We start from the raw sequence: 12,252 nt of genomic DNA on the forward strand, positions 1-12,252 counted from the left end.
AATAGCAAATACATCAGTGTTACAAAAATTATGACATAAGTACATACATAAAAGATCAGAATAACTTTTGAAACATCAACTTCACACATGAGCATTAAAACAAACAGAGTAAATAATGTCTTAACATATTTACAAAGAAAATAACGTAGTATTTGAAAAATTCTACAACATAAATCTTATTAGCTAAACACATAAAGACAGGAAAAAGACAAATATACAAGGGTACATAAACACATAGAGGAATAATACGAAAGGAAAGGACAGGGTTTGTTTTAATGCAGTATTTTGCATAGAGATCTCCCTTAGTTCATCATTATTTCCAAAAAGTCCTATCTAAACCTGCTTTATGTATTCTGTTCACATCCTCTTTCAAAAATAGTTTTTCTCCACTGTACACTACTTTTTTGGCCAAACCATTTTCTTAAAGCTTCTCAATGCTTTTCTTCCAATTCATCATAGTTAGTTTCTTATATAGTCTACCCCCTCTTAAGCTAACTTAAATCTACTGAGCTCAGATGCTTAACTAAGGGACAAGGCAGCAGCAGCAGCAGCACAAAACAATTAATACAAACAGCAATGACAAAAAAAATGCAAGTAAGCAAAGCAAGCAGCAATAAATGTAATAACTTATACCTAAACATGACAAAGCTGAAGCAGAAAAAATATTACAGTAAAAATGTGTAATACCTATGTCACACCTTAACACTAGAGTGATGCATCACTAGAACATAAGCTAGCAGATAAGTTACCAAATCGTAAAAAAATTATTTTTGTAAGTCCTGTGAAGGGAAATGTCTATTTGTGCTTTCTTTTCTAAGGAAGTACATCATAAAATGATTCTTTACTGGGTCTGTAGACAGAAAGTAGTTATATTAGTACATGTATTAAATTTTAATTTAAACAATGCTGCGTTGCAACAAGAAACTAGATATTAAACAAAATAGGCAAAGCAAGGCGTGAAACGTCATTCGCTAGCCATAAGGTATTTCATAATGCAGTAAATAATCTTCCAGCTAGCAAGACAATAGACATGAAACGTTTCTCATGATTTCATTTCAGTAAATATCATAAATTAAGAACTCTACAGTGTAATCATGTTTTAAAGTTTGAGGGTGTCGTATTTACGATGCTTTCTACAAAGGAATGTCAATAGCGAGGATAATGGCCTATTTTTTTTTCTCCACCTGTGCCTCTGACAGGCACACACTAATGGCTTTTTTTTCCAGGCGCCTGTCGCGCAGCTGGGTGCCCACGACGCATTACGCGCAGGTGGTCTCTTAACTGTCTTACCCAAATATTTACGACACCAGTTTCCGCTACAGTGGCAGTCTCATATAAAAAATTTCACAGGTCAAGAACTTGCGTTACAAATCTGTAGAAACAAAATCCTGTAAATATAACAGTGTCCAAAAAATTTTCGGCGGCATTGTGGTACATTCACGCATTTACATACATTTCATCTCTTAAAGTACGATTCTTGGTTTCCAACCACCTTTTTCACAAACCAGAGTCCCTAACCACTACTCATTATTCCTTACCTTATTACACATATACATATTCGTCCACACTTCTTCAATATTTCATCATAACAAATAAGTAGCATAATAAAATTCCTCATATATCATCACCTTATTGATCATAAACATGCCACAACAGCATAATACACATCGTCATCGTAATAATAACATCATAACACCTCAGTCACATTCTCAAAATCGTCGTAGCCTCCTCCAGTAATTTCAAAACCTAAAAAAATTCTCTGCTCATGTCAAAAGCGTCATCTACCTCAAACGTACTTTAAAAATCATGATCCCATACCAAATATGTCATTCAAAGCTCTCATAGTATCACAATGGTTCCGAAAACATGTGAACAGTTCACAAAGTACAGACAAAATACAATTTCGTAAGTGTGAAGTTATCCAACAGTGTAATTACGTAAACATGTGTCACTGATGTAGTAAAATGAATGTTTGTCTCTCCCAGTTAAATAATCAGATAGCTGTGTAATTAATGTGTTAGAGAAATACGGCACCGATGTGTAAAGTTGTATAAGCAAATACCATATTAGCTTGGGGTCCTTGTGCTTGCCACACACATGGTACACAAAGTAGGCGTGTACCCCCCTGAGGATTAATGTAATTATATCCTCAGGTGTTACAGATTACAGCAATGGAATGAAATGTATCACGGAAAACTTTCTTTGTAATTCAAATATGTTGAAAAATAAATAGTTTAATGTGTGTCCTGTAGCGCTAAATGTGCGTCTTGCTGTAAGACAATCTCTGTGGAAGTGTCGTAGTTATTGTCCTCCGAAAGCTATGTTCTGCAGAAGTCAATGTACTTACCTCATGATAAATAAAAGTGAAATGCTTTGCGTATAGATATCGTATTACTACGCTTATTGCTGTGATGAAGTAAGTACTGTACTCTAACGTATTGTTGTGCTACAGAAAAGGCTGTCTCATTGTAGCTATACCACAAACGTTACTACTAAAACATGTTTTACTTTCCAGAAAAATTCAGAAAAACTGTGCAGATATAAAACAGATAAACTGCAAAAGCAACATTGTAAATTGTCACTCATTAGTAGCGTCGTGATAAAATCGTGTAGCTGTCACATAAACTAACCACTGTATCATCTGGTATCTCACAGAAAGTACTTTAAATCCAGAATGTATTTTCAAGTAAACCAAAATGTTGCATTAAAATCTCATTAGCAGTACTGGTAACTGTTCTAAGTATGTGAGCCTTATGGTCGTTACGTAATCGTGCAACTAACAAGCAAGAATGTACACGCACAATAACACTGTGACGTCTGTTCACTATAACAATGCATTCGTAACTTCTGTTTAAAAATGTTCCTCCAGGTTCTAGACTGGATAGTGAACTTCAAAACATTGTTGCATGTTAACAGTTTCTAAGTCTGACAAAGCATACTAATAACGTGAAGTGAAAAATTTTATGGCAAAGACAAAGTTAAAAAGCAGATTATATTTCAGTAAACGGTTTTACGAGTGAAATGTGGTGTAAACCTTTACTCTTCCTAGTACGCAAAGTTTCAACTTCAAGGCAATTATCATGTGGAATACGTCGGTAAAGAATATTGGAGTTTTTCTCAAGGTTAGCGCCTATGTTATTTTTCTCTGAGCCAGCAGGCGCACGTGGCTGCCTGCGGTGCGAGTCATTGTCTGCTATCTCTTTGTTGGCGTGCGTCGTTATTGGGATTAGGAGACCTAACTTCTACAAATTCACCTTGCCGAGAGGGCCCAGCTCTATTTGAATCCCGCCAGTTCTGACGAAATTCCGGTCTGTCGTTATGATTATATCGTCTGTCGTCATGTCGGTAGTTCCTGTAGATTCTTTCTTGTCGGTTAAGTGGTGGAGAATTTCTCCCTGAATTACCACTGCACGGTGGACCCTTGCGTCTGAAATTATTCCGTCTCCCTTGATAATAATTATTTTGGTTTCCATATTGTCTGTTTCTCTGATTGTCTCTGTGATATTCATTACTACGGAAATGCGATCTTCCTCTGTAACTATTACTCTGCCAGTGGTAGTCATATGGGTGGTGTCTGTTTTGTTCACGATTTGCATTGTAAGAATAGCCTTGTCGTGTCCAGTTATTATTTCTTTCATCGCGGAATTGCGACGGATATGACCTGTAATTGTTGTGCTTTTGTTTTCGCGTTCCTCGATTGTCAGTGTCAATTTCCAGTTCTTGTAAGAGTCGCTGAAAAGCTTCAGTGTCGTCTTTGCAACGCCCTGCCAAAATAATATGCCGTAAATGTTCAGGCAATTTGATTAAGCACATGCGGATGAGTTCTGAGGGGCAGTATGGGTTAGAAAGATACTGATTCTTATGCAACATGTCTTCAAAATATTTCATAGGACTGGAAAATTCAGATAGTTCGAAATGTTTCATCATCATGATGCCATGTTTTACTCGGTCTTGTGTGGCTTGGGACCAATATGCTGAGAGGAAGGCATGGTAAAATTCTCCTTCACTGTGGCAATCGTGAATGATCGATCGCATTCTTACAGCTGGTTCATTCTCTGTAGCCACACAGAAATTCTAATCTGTGTTCTAATGACCAGTTGGGAGGAAAACAATGAGAGAATTGATGGAGCCACGCTTGTGGATGAATGTCGTTGCCAGAATTCTTAAATGTTTTGAATTTACGTGCAGTAATGAACAGCTTATAGTCAAAATCATCGTGTCGGCGGGTAGCATATCGGTCATTGTTACGTCGTATCGGCGGTTCCATCTCAAAATTCGGTGCACCTTGCCAATTACTTTCATGATTTCCGAAATGCCCTGTGTTATTATTTTGTGGCTGTTCCGTATTTCTATGTCCCTCTTCCCGTATTGGAGCGCGAGTGTCCTCTGAAATACGTAATTGTTGTATTATATGTGTCAGCTGATCTTGTACTTACCGGATTTCTCTTTGGTGTTGCGTACTAATTTGATTCAGACTTTGTTTGAATTTCCTAATTTTTTCGCCCTCTTCTGTGTCATTAAAGACTACCGGTTTTGTCTCATTCAAATTATCATCTACCTTCGTAGATAAATTAGTGAAGTGATCCGAAAGTTCGGCTACTTTCTCCGATAGTGAACACATTTCCTCAGTGTGTTTTTCTGAACCAAGTTTCAGAGTGTCCATTTGTGTTGAAATCGAATCTACTGTGTCCTTTAAGTTTTCCTGAGTTCTTGCAAGTTGCGTAACCGAATCGGTGGATGCAACTGAGTCCATTTTAGCTTGCAAGGTGTCGTGATTTTCACGAACAACAGTTTGCAATTCTTTTATGGCTGCTTCGTGATTCTGTAATGAGTTTTCATGCTGCGAAAAAATAGGTTGAAAATGCTCACAAATTTGTGTTTTTACGTCAGTACAGATTTTTTGACATTTCGATTCAATGTTATGTAACTCAGTAGTTAAATCTTCATGTGTTGGTTCAAGTGTGGTGTCTAACTTCTGAAGATTATGTTCCATTGTGTCCAACTGTTGCTGTGTTTGTCTCTGATTTTGTTCCATTGTGTCTAACTTTTGAAGCTTTTGTTGTGTTTGTCTCTGATTTTGTTCCATAGTGTCTAACTGTTGCTGTGTTTGTCTCTGGTTTTGTTTCATTTGTTGCATTAATTGCAATAATAATGTATTAGTGTCTGGAATCTGATCATCTATGCTTTTCGGCAGTGCATTTGCACCGGCAACATTCACAGTTTGACAAGCAGAAAATGTGTCTCGGCTTATTTGAGAAAACGGTGAGGACGCAAAACCTGAATTTACAGTATTTGCAAGATTGTGTCCTGTCATATCGGATTCCTGACGCGAGCTGTTGCCGACCAATCGATCGATAATGCTTCCCTGTTCACTAACTGTTTCACTTCCTACACCATTATTTGCAGCCCGCTCCATTTCCCTATGCACTATTACCAAATTACTACTTTGAACATTTGTGAATTCATTACATGGTGGCGCTAACACATTGCCTTCGTCTTCACTGTCATTTCTCAGTTTACTTTGTAGCCTAGTATTACGTTTTTCACACGCCATTATTGTCACAATATTTCACACGATAACACAGAAAAGCACAATTTGAAGAGCAAAAATAAGAGAACACATTAACATAGCACTGAAAATAATATCTAGTTAATTGCAAGCGCAGCTGCGAAATACTTGGTGCAACTCTACATGCATGCCACAACTGTTGTACTGTACAACAATGAAAGACTACAACTACAAAGGAAATTCCCTCTATGATTACGCGCTAGCAATAAAAAAAATCTATATTAATTACACAAACTACAAGAAAAAATCTGAAGATTCCAGTGAGGTATCCGTGGCTAAGGGTCGACATTTGAAACGTCCCCTTTGAAGAATTTATACACGACTGGACTATATGAAACGTCCCCTTTGAAAAATTATACAAGACTGTGCGTAAACTGACACACAATAGTTTTTAGCGCAACGCAATCTGACTTTCAATAATCCCTACAAAAGAATGGCCCTGACTAACGTTAACCTATATGTTTAACAAATCACTTACCTCACAAAAATCTTCGTTACTCGAACTACTGCAATACAGCGAGCGCCACTACCGCCAGCTAACTAAAAGATTCAAACTACGGAAGTCACTAACTACAGAGGCACAGTTAGCAAATGAATGATTTTAATAGAGAACAAACAATGTATTTACCTTAATAGTCATTATATATATATATATATATATATATATATATATATATATATATATATATATATATATATATATATATATATCAGTTCATGACACCAATTCTTACAAATTTCAAATCTCCACCATCTCTCTCCCCACGTCCACCACTGCTGGCGGCTCACCTCCAACTGCGCAACGCTACACGCTGTTAGCATCCAGCTGCCGCTGCCCAACACTACAATGGCAGACAACAATGCAAACTAAACACAGACTGCACACAGCACAGCCAGTGATTTTTCATACCGAGCGCTACGTGGCGTTACCAATAAGAAAACGTAAACAGCCTACTTACATAGGGAATCGACTAGTTTGAACCTAGGACCTGTTGCTGATAAGGAGACGACAGACCACAAATGACATGTAGAATTCAGAAGAGTTCATTGAGACTAGCGTTGATATAACCAGATACTTAATGAATTCAGCGTCAGCTCCACTTCACTCTATGTAAAAGAACCTTAATACTAACTAAATTTAGTGGTAGGGGTTCAAGGCTTTCCTATTTTTAGTTAGCTGGTAAAATAACGTCGAAAAAGCAGTTAAGTTTACCATTGGAAATTTTATTCTACTCACAAAACATTGTTTATAAATAGCACTATTGATAAAAGGAAATGTTTTAATACAAGATGGTAAAAACCAACTGCTTTCAACAAAAATGAGAATGAATATTCCCTGAGTGGGTTTCCAAGTTCTACAATGGATCGAAGGATGACCTATGACATATCACATTTATAATCTAGGCTTAAATTAAGTTTCACAAGAGAGAAAACTATCAAAATGGTCTCCAGTGACCCTCAATTATCTTTAATTACTTATCTAACTTGTCGTGAATTACAGTGGCTCATGTGGCTTCTAAATAACTAAATAACAGAAAAATCATCAAATTCCAGATTTTTACTTCAAGTGGCAAATGTGAACACCATGAGCTTTAATTGATGATCGACACTAGTATTACGCAAAAATGGTGTGTAACAGATGAGACTTCTGCAGTTCTGAGTGAAGCTTGATGCGCTGTTATGCGGCATCGCGTGCATTCATTACCTTGTCGGTGTTTGTCAGGGGGGACTGTGGGCAGCACAGCTCCGCTCACCTCACCATCTCCGAAGCAATCCTCTTCCTAACTTCTACTTACTACAATTTACCAAAGTTGGTTTAAAAAAAAACTATCTGGTTTTGTTTTCATCTGACCAATCAAGGTCTCAATGTTAACCTTAAGCTCCGCCTACAAAAATTCTGTCTATCCAATGAGAAACATTATACTTTTCGTGGTGGGGCAATGTTTTTAAAGTTTGCAACCTAACAGAGACGCGAAAAAGTCTCACGCTAAAACTTGCGGCTGGGATTGTCCTAGTGGTTAGCTGGCGACATGGGTCTCCAGTTCGTCCCTTATCATAGGGCCTTCTAGCTTAACACGGTTCTGCTCTCGGCTTCTGTTCTCGTTTCCCCCCTCGGAACTGCGTCTGTCTCACAGTGGGAGGGTATGACATGTATTTAGGCATTCTTATATTAGTCTGTGGTATTCCATTTGCTCACTCGTTACTCGTATTACTTTGGTTAATTTAATGTCGCGTTTTATTCGGAGCTATGTGACATACTACTGGATTAGCTTATCATGTCAGGGTTTTTCATGGAAGGTGTTGGATTTGCCTGACACCTTACATATCACCACCTTTCGAACTTAATTTTTGCACTGAATTTAGGCAATAATTGAATCGTTGTCTAAGTTAGTCAAAAATTGTCGAATTTATCTAAATTTTGTTGCGTACTGTTCAGCCACGTTATTCTGTTTTATGCTAGTTTGTATTACTAATTTATATTTTTATATTCTTCCTCATTATAATTAAAAATGATGAGAGAAGAATATTTTTATGCTATTATTAATTTTTAATTACTTTCTTTCTTATTTAATTGTGAAGTTTGTTTTTTAAGAAGTTTGTTATTGAAAGTTTTCTTAGAAATATTGTTTTTATAAATGTAGTAATTAAGTAAAATGTATTCCTAACACATTTTCTAAATATCATGTACAAGTAAAATGTTTTTGTTTCTAGAGACTCATTTCAACATTGTTACACTAACAAATAAGATTTATTTCCAGGAAATGCTTTGACAAAGAAATATGCATACACAAGTATTGAGATATTATCCTAACAAATGGTACAAATTTAAAAAAAAGGGAAAACACCCAACAAGATAATTTTTTATTCTTTGTTTATATAAGGAAAAAATAAGGAAAATATAGTTATTCCTTTATTTTTATGAGGAGAAAATAAGTGGCATATTGTTTTAGTGTTTGTTATGCCTTACTTTTATTCTTTATATACTGCCCATTTCACAACTAATCACTTATTTTTATCGATAGGCTATTTTTTACTTAAGTCCATAGTCAATGAGTGTTATTTTGTAGTTTATCAGCTGTTTGGTCTGATTAACTTATTTAGTTTTTCACACATTTGTTTTGCACAATTCCTACATCACATAATTTGATTTCACACATTCACACAATCCTATGAATGTTTAAGCATGAGGTTGGCAAATGATTTTGCATGAAGGTGATGGACTTGAGCGAGATGGACGTGGGCAAGTATTTGATGTACAGCTTCGTTCGTCGTTCCTTGTTGGCTTTCCAAATGTGTGTTGCTGTTGTAGAGGTCCCATAATGGAATGGAGCTGTGAGTGCAGAATCTCGTGGTTTACTGGCTTTCTATGCATGAAAGTCATCGTTGTGTGTCGCTGAAAGCGGTCGTTCTTCGTTGTAATACTTCGCAGATGACTAGTTTACAATAGGATAGGGATTTGGGAAGGTATGTCGACTATTCTTTACCCATCTTCTTTCTTGGTCTCAATTTTGTGAATCTTCAACTTCTGTTCTTCCTGCTTTGTCTCTCCTTCTTACTTGTTTCTTGGTTCTTCTCTGGGCAGGATACGGAAATATTTATTGATAACTAGTTGCTTTGAAGTTCTCCTCCTAGTAACAGTTTGATAAATTGTTTGGGTGTGTCATTTTTACTTTGTGGAAGTTTTCTTCACTTTCGTGCATCAGCATGCTGTTTAATAGCAGTAGTGTGACTTTTACACATATTTTTTGCCAGTGGTGGCTTGCCCAAGCAGTCTTCTCGTCAGGCGGTTTTTTGCTCGCTCCGTTGGGGCGCTCGGAGATCCTTCTGGCGTTCGGCGTCCCATCGCATCTGTGCAGAGCTCCGGCACTCTGTGGTTCCGCATGGCAGATATACAGCCCACTCGAGCTGCAAGAGGGGCCCTCTGTTGGTCTCGCTGTCCTTTCCCTTCTCTCGACACTTCTACCTTGTAGGAATCGTGTCTTGCTAATTTCATCCTTTTCTTTCTTGATACTTCTAGCATTGAAACTTGTGGGTCGTTGCATCTGGTTTTTGGTGGTGTTTTTACAATGGTTCTTACAAACAGTTTTACTTATAATCATGTCTAGTATCTACATTGTTTTACGCCTTCTTAAAAAGCTTTAGAAATTTCGGCGCCCTTTCTGTGTTATCATTCTAAGATATCTTAAGTCTTAACGTCTACTCAAGAGTACTCAAATTCGTTTTTTATTTTTGTGTAGTGTCGTAGTGGATAGCATTTTAGTATTTTATGCTGTTAGACTATCTACGCTTTATCCCTTCAACTTAATCTAAGTTACTATTGGTGTTATTATTGAAACTACTTTCTGTTTCCCACATTCCTATCTCTTCATTCTTCTTTCTCCTGACGATCCTATCTGCAACATACTCTTAAAATATTGTACTGATTATTTACCGATAATAAAATTAATCTTCAAATTTTTTGATATGGCTCATATGGTGAAGTCATAAGGTTTTGCCTGTTTTTGGGTTCATTAATTCCACAGCATTATCATGAGCAATTCAGCTAATTATGACAGGTCATTTGTATGCAGCGTAAAACTTATGTATTTTTGTTTTGTTTGCTGGAGCTAGTGTGTGTTTTTACAAATATTTTCTGGCCTACTGAGAATGTTCTTTTAATTGCTGTTCTATCTCCTCTTTCTTTTCTTTTAATGGCTGCCTTTCTGATGTTGGAGAGTGCTGTTGCTATGACTTGTTTGTGCTGTCTACGTGCTACAATAGGAAATCTAACATTTTCTCTGGTTATGTTTGGGAGTTCTATAATTTTAAGTACAGTAACTGGAGGTGTATGTGCTATGTGGCGTTTCATTTATTACTTCTTGAAAATCCCAAGTGTTGTGTCTTTTGCTTGCATATAATCGGCATAATGTGCCTATGTCCTTCATAGATCGTTCTGCTGGATTTACGCTAGGTTTGTACTTAGATATGTAGATGGGTTTCATTTTGTGTTGTTTTAACGTGGTCTGCCATTGCACTGATTTGTATTGTGGGCCATTATCCGAAATTATTCGTTCCACTGGCCCTACTTGTCTGAGAAAATCTTGTCTAAATGCTTTACTTGTAGTAAGACCTGTTGCCCGTTTTAATGGTGTCAAGGTAACATATTTAGAAGTAAGTTCCAAAACGACACATATGAAAATATATCCATTTTTTGTTCGTGGGAGGGGCCTTGAAAATCTGTTGCAGCTATTTGTTTAATCTTTTAGGGATTTTTGGAAACATCGGTGGTTTGGTTTGGAAAGTGACGTGTTTAGCACTCATACATTTTTTACATTTGACTAATACTGATCTAATTCGTCTTTCCATATTAGGAATATGGCTTGTTTGTTATATTTTTTAAAAGCATTTCTTTGGTCCAAAGGGGCCATTACTTAACTGTGTATACCATATATACTTACTAATTAGTTCATCTGGGACATAAATTAACCATTCATTCGTTGCAACATTTCGTCTAAAATACAAAACATTGATTTTTACAAGATACTGCTGTCGAATGTCTGGAAAATCCTTACTTCTCCACTTGTGTTTGATTACTAGTATTTTAGGATCCTTGTCCTGTTCTTTGCCTATGTTTTTCAATGCTGCCGTAATGTAGTTTTCGAAAGGTTTCATAGAGTACATTGTAAACTGGTTTCCTGATGCTTCCAAACCTATGTTATTGGATGCACCCTGTGGACATCGTGATAAAGCATCTGCTAATACAGTCGCTGGTCCTGGTATGTGTGTAATAGTGAAGTCAAATTCTTGTAGTATTAACATCCACCTGGCTAACCTCCCATGAGTTAGTTTGGCGGATAACAGAAATTCTAATGCTTTGTGATCAGTATATACTTTAGTTTTTCTTCCGAATAGGAAGCATCGAAAACGTTGGAAGCCCCATACAATTCTAATGCTTTGTGATTAGAATATACTTTTGTTTTTCTTCCGAATAGGAAGCATCGAAAACGTTGGAAGCCCCATAGAATGGCCAATGCTTCCAGCTCCATGACTGAATATTTTTTCTCGTTTTTTGTGAGTACCCGACTGGGAATCGCAATTGTTCTATATGATCTTAGCCCTGCCTGTTCGTATTCTTGGAATAAAACAACTCCTAAACCGGTTTTCGCTCTATCAGTCGCCATACAAACATTTTGTGTTAGATCAGGCTGTGCTAAAATCGCTACTGTTGTTACTGCGTTTTTTTACTTTTAAAAATTCTTCATTGGCATGTTGATCCCATACCCATGGCGTGTTTTTTCCAGTCAATGCACATAGACTTGGTGTTGCGAGAGAGTCGATCCAAGTAAATTTTTTATAGAATCCGGTGAGACCTAGAAATCCTGTGAGAAATTTCTTATTATTTCGAGTACAGAATTCTTTGATTGCCATTAGTTTTCCTGGGTCGGGCATTACAGCTTTCTCGGAAATTAAGTGTCCTAGAAATATGACCTCTCGCCTTCCAAATTTGGATTTTTTATATTTACTGTGACCCTATGCTCTTTCATGATCTGTAAAAACTGATTTAATGTGTCGTTGTGATGTTTCCAAGAGGGTTCTGCTATAATCACATCATCAACATAACAAGTAATTTTTTGTAAAATTTCAGGACTGAGTATAATATTAAATCCCCTAATAAACGCTGCTGATGATATGTTTAAACCAAA

The 12,252-nt window shown here is 36.8% G+C and overlaps 1 protein-coding gene across 1 annotated transcript in view; it reads left to right on the forward strand.

The window, feature by feature from the left end:
* LOC126363580 (nephrin-like) overlaps positions 1-12,252 on the forward strand; it is a gene marked incomplete at its 3' end in the record, with an annotated part of 482,953 nt that overhangs the window by 182,126 nt on the left and 288,575 nt on the right. The gene's annotated exons all lie outside the window — the stretch shown is intronic.

This window comes from Schistocerca gregaria, chromosome 1, assembly GCF_023897955.1.
Source record: "Schistocerca gregaria isolate iqSchGreg1 chromosome 1, iqSchGreg1.2, whole genome shotgun sequence".
NCBI classification, from domain to species: domain Eukaryota; kingdom Metazoa; phylum Arthropoda; class Insecta; order Orthoptera; family Acrididae; genus Schistocerca; species Schistocerca gregaria.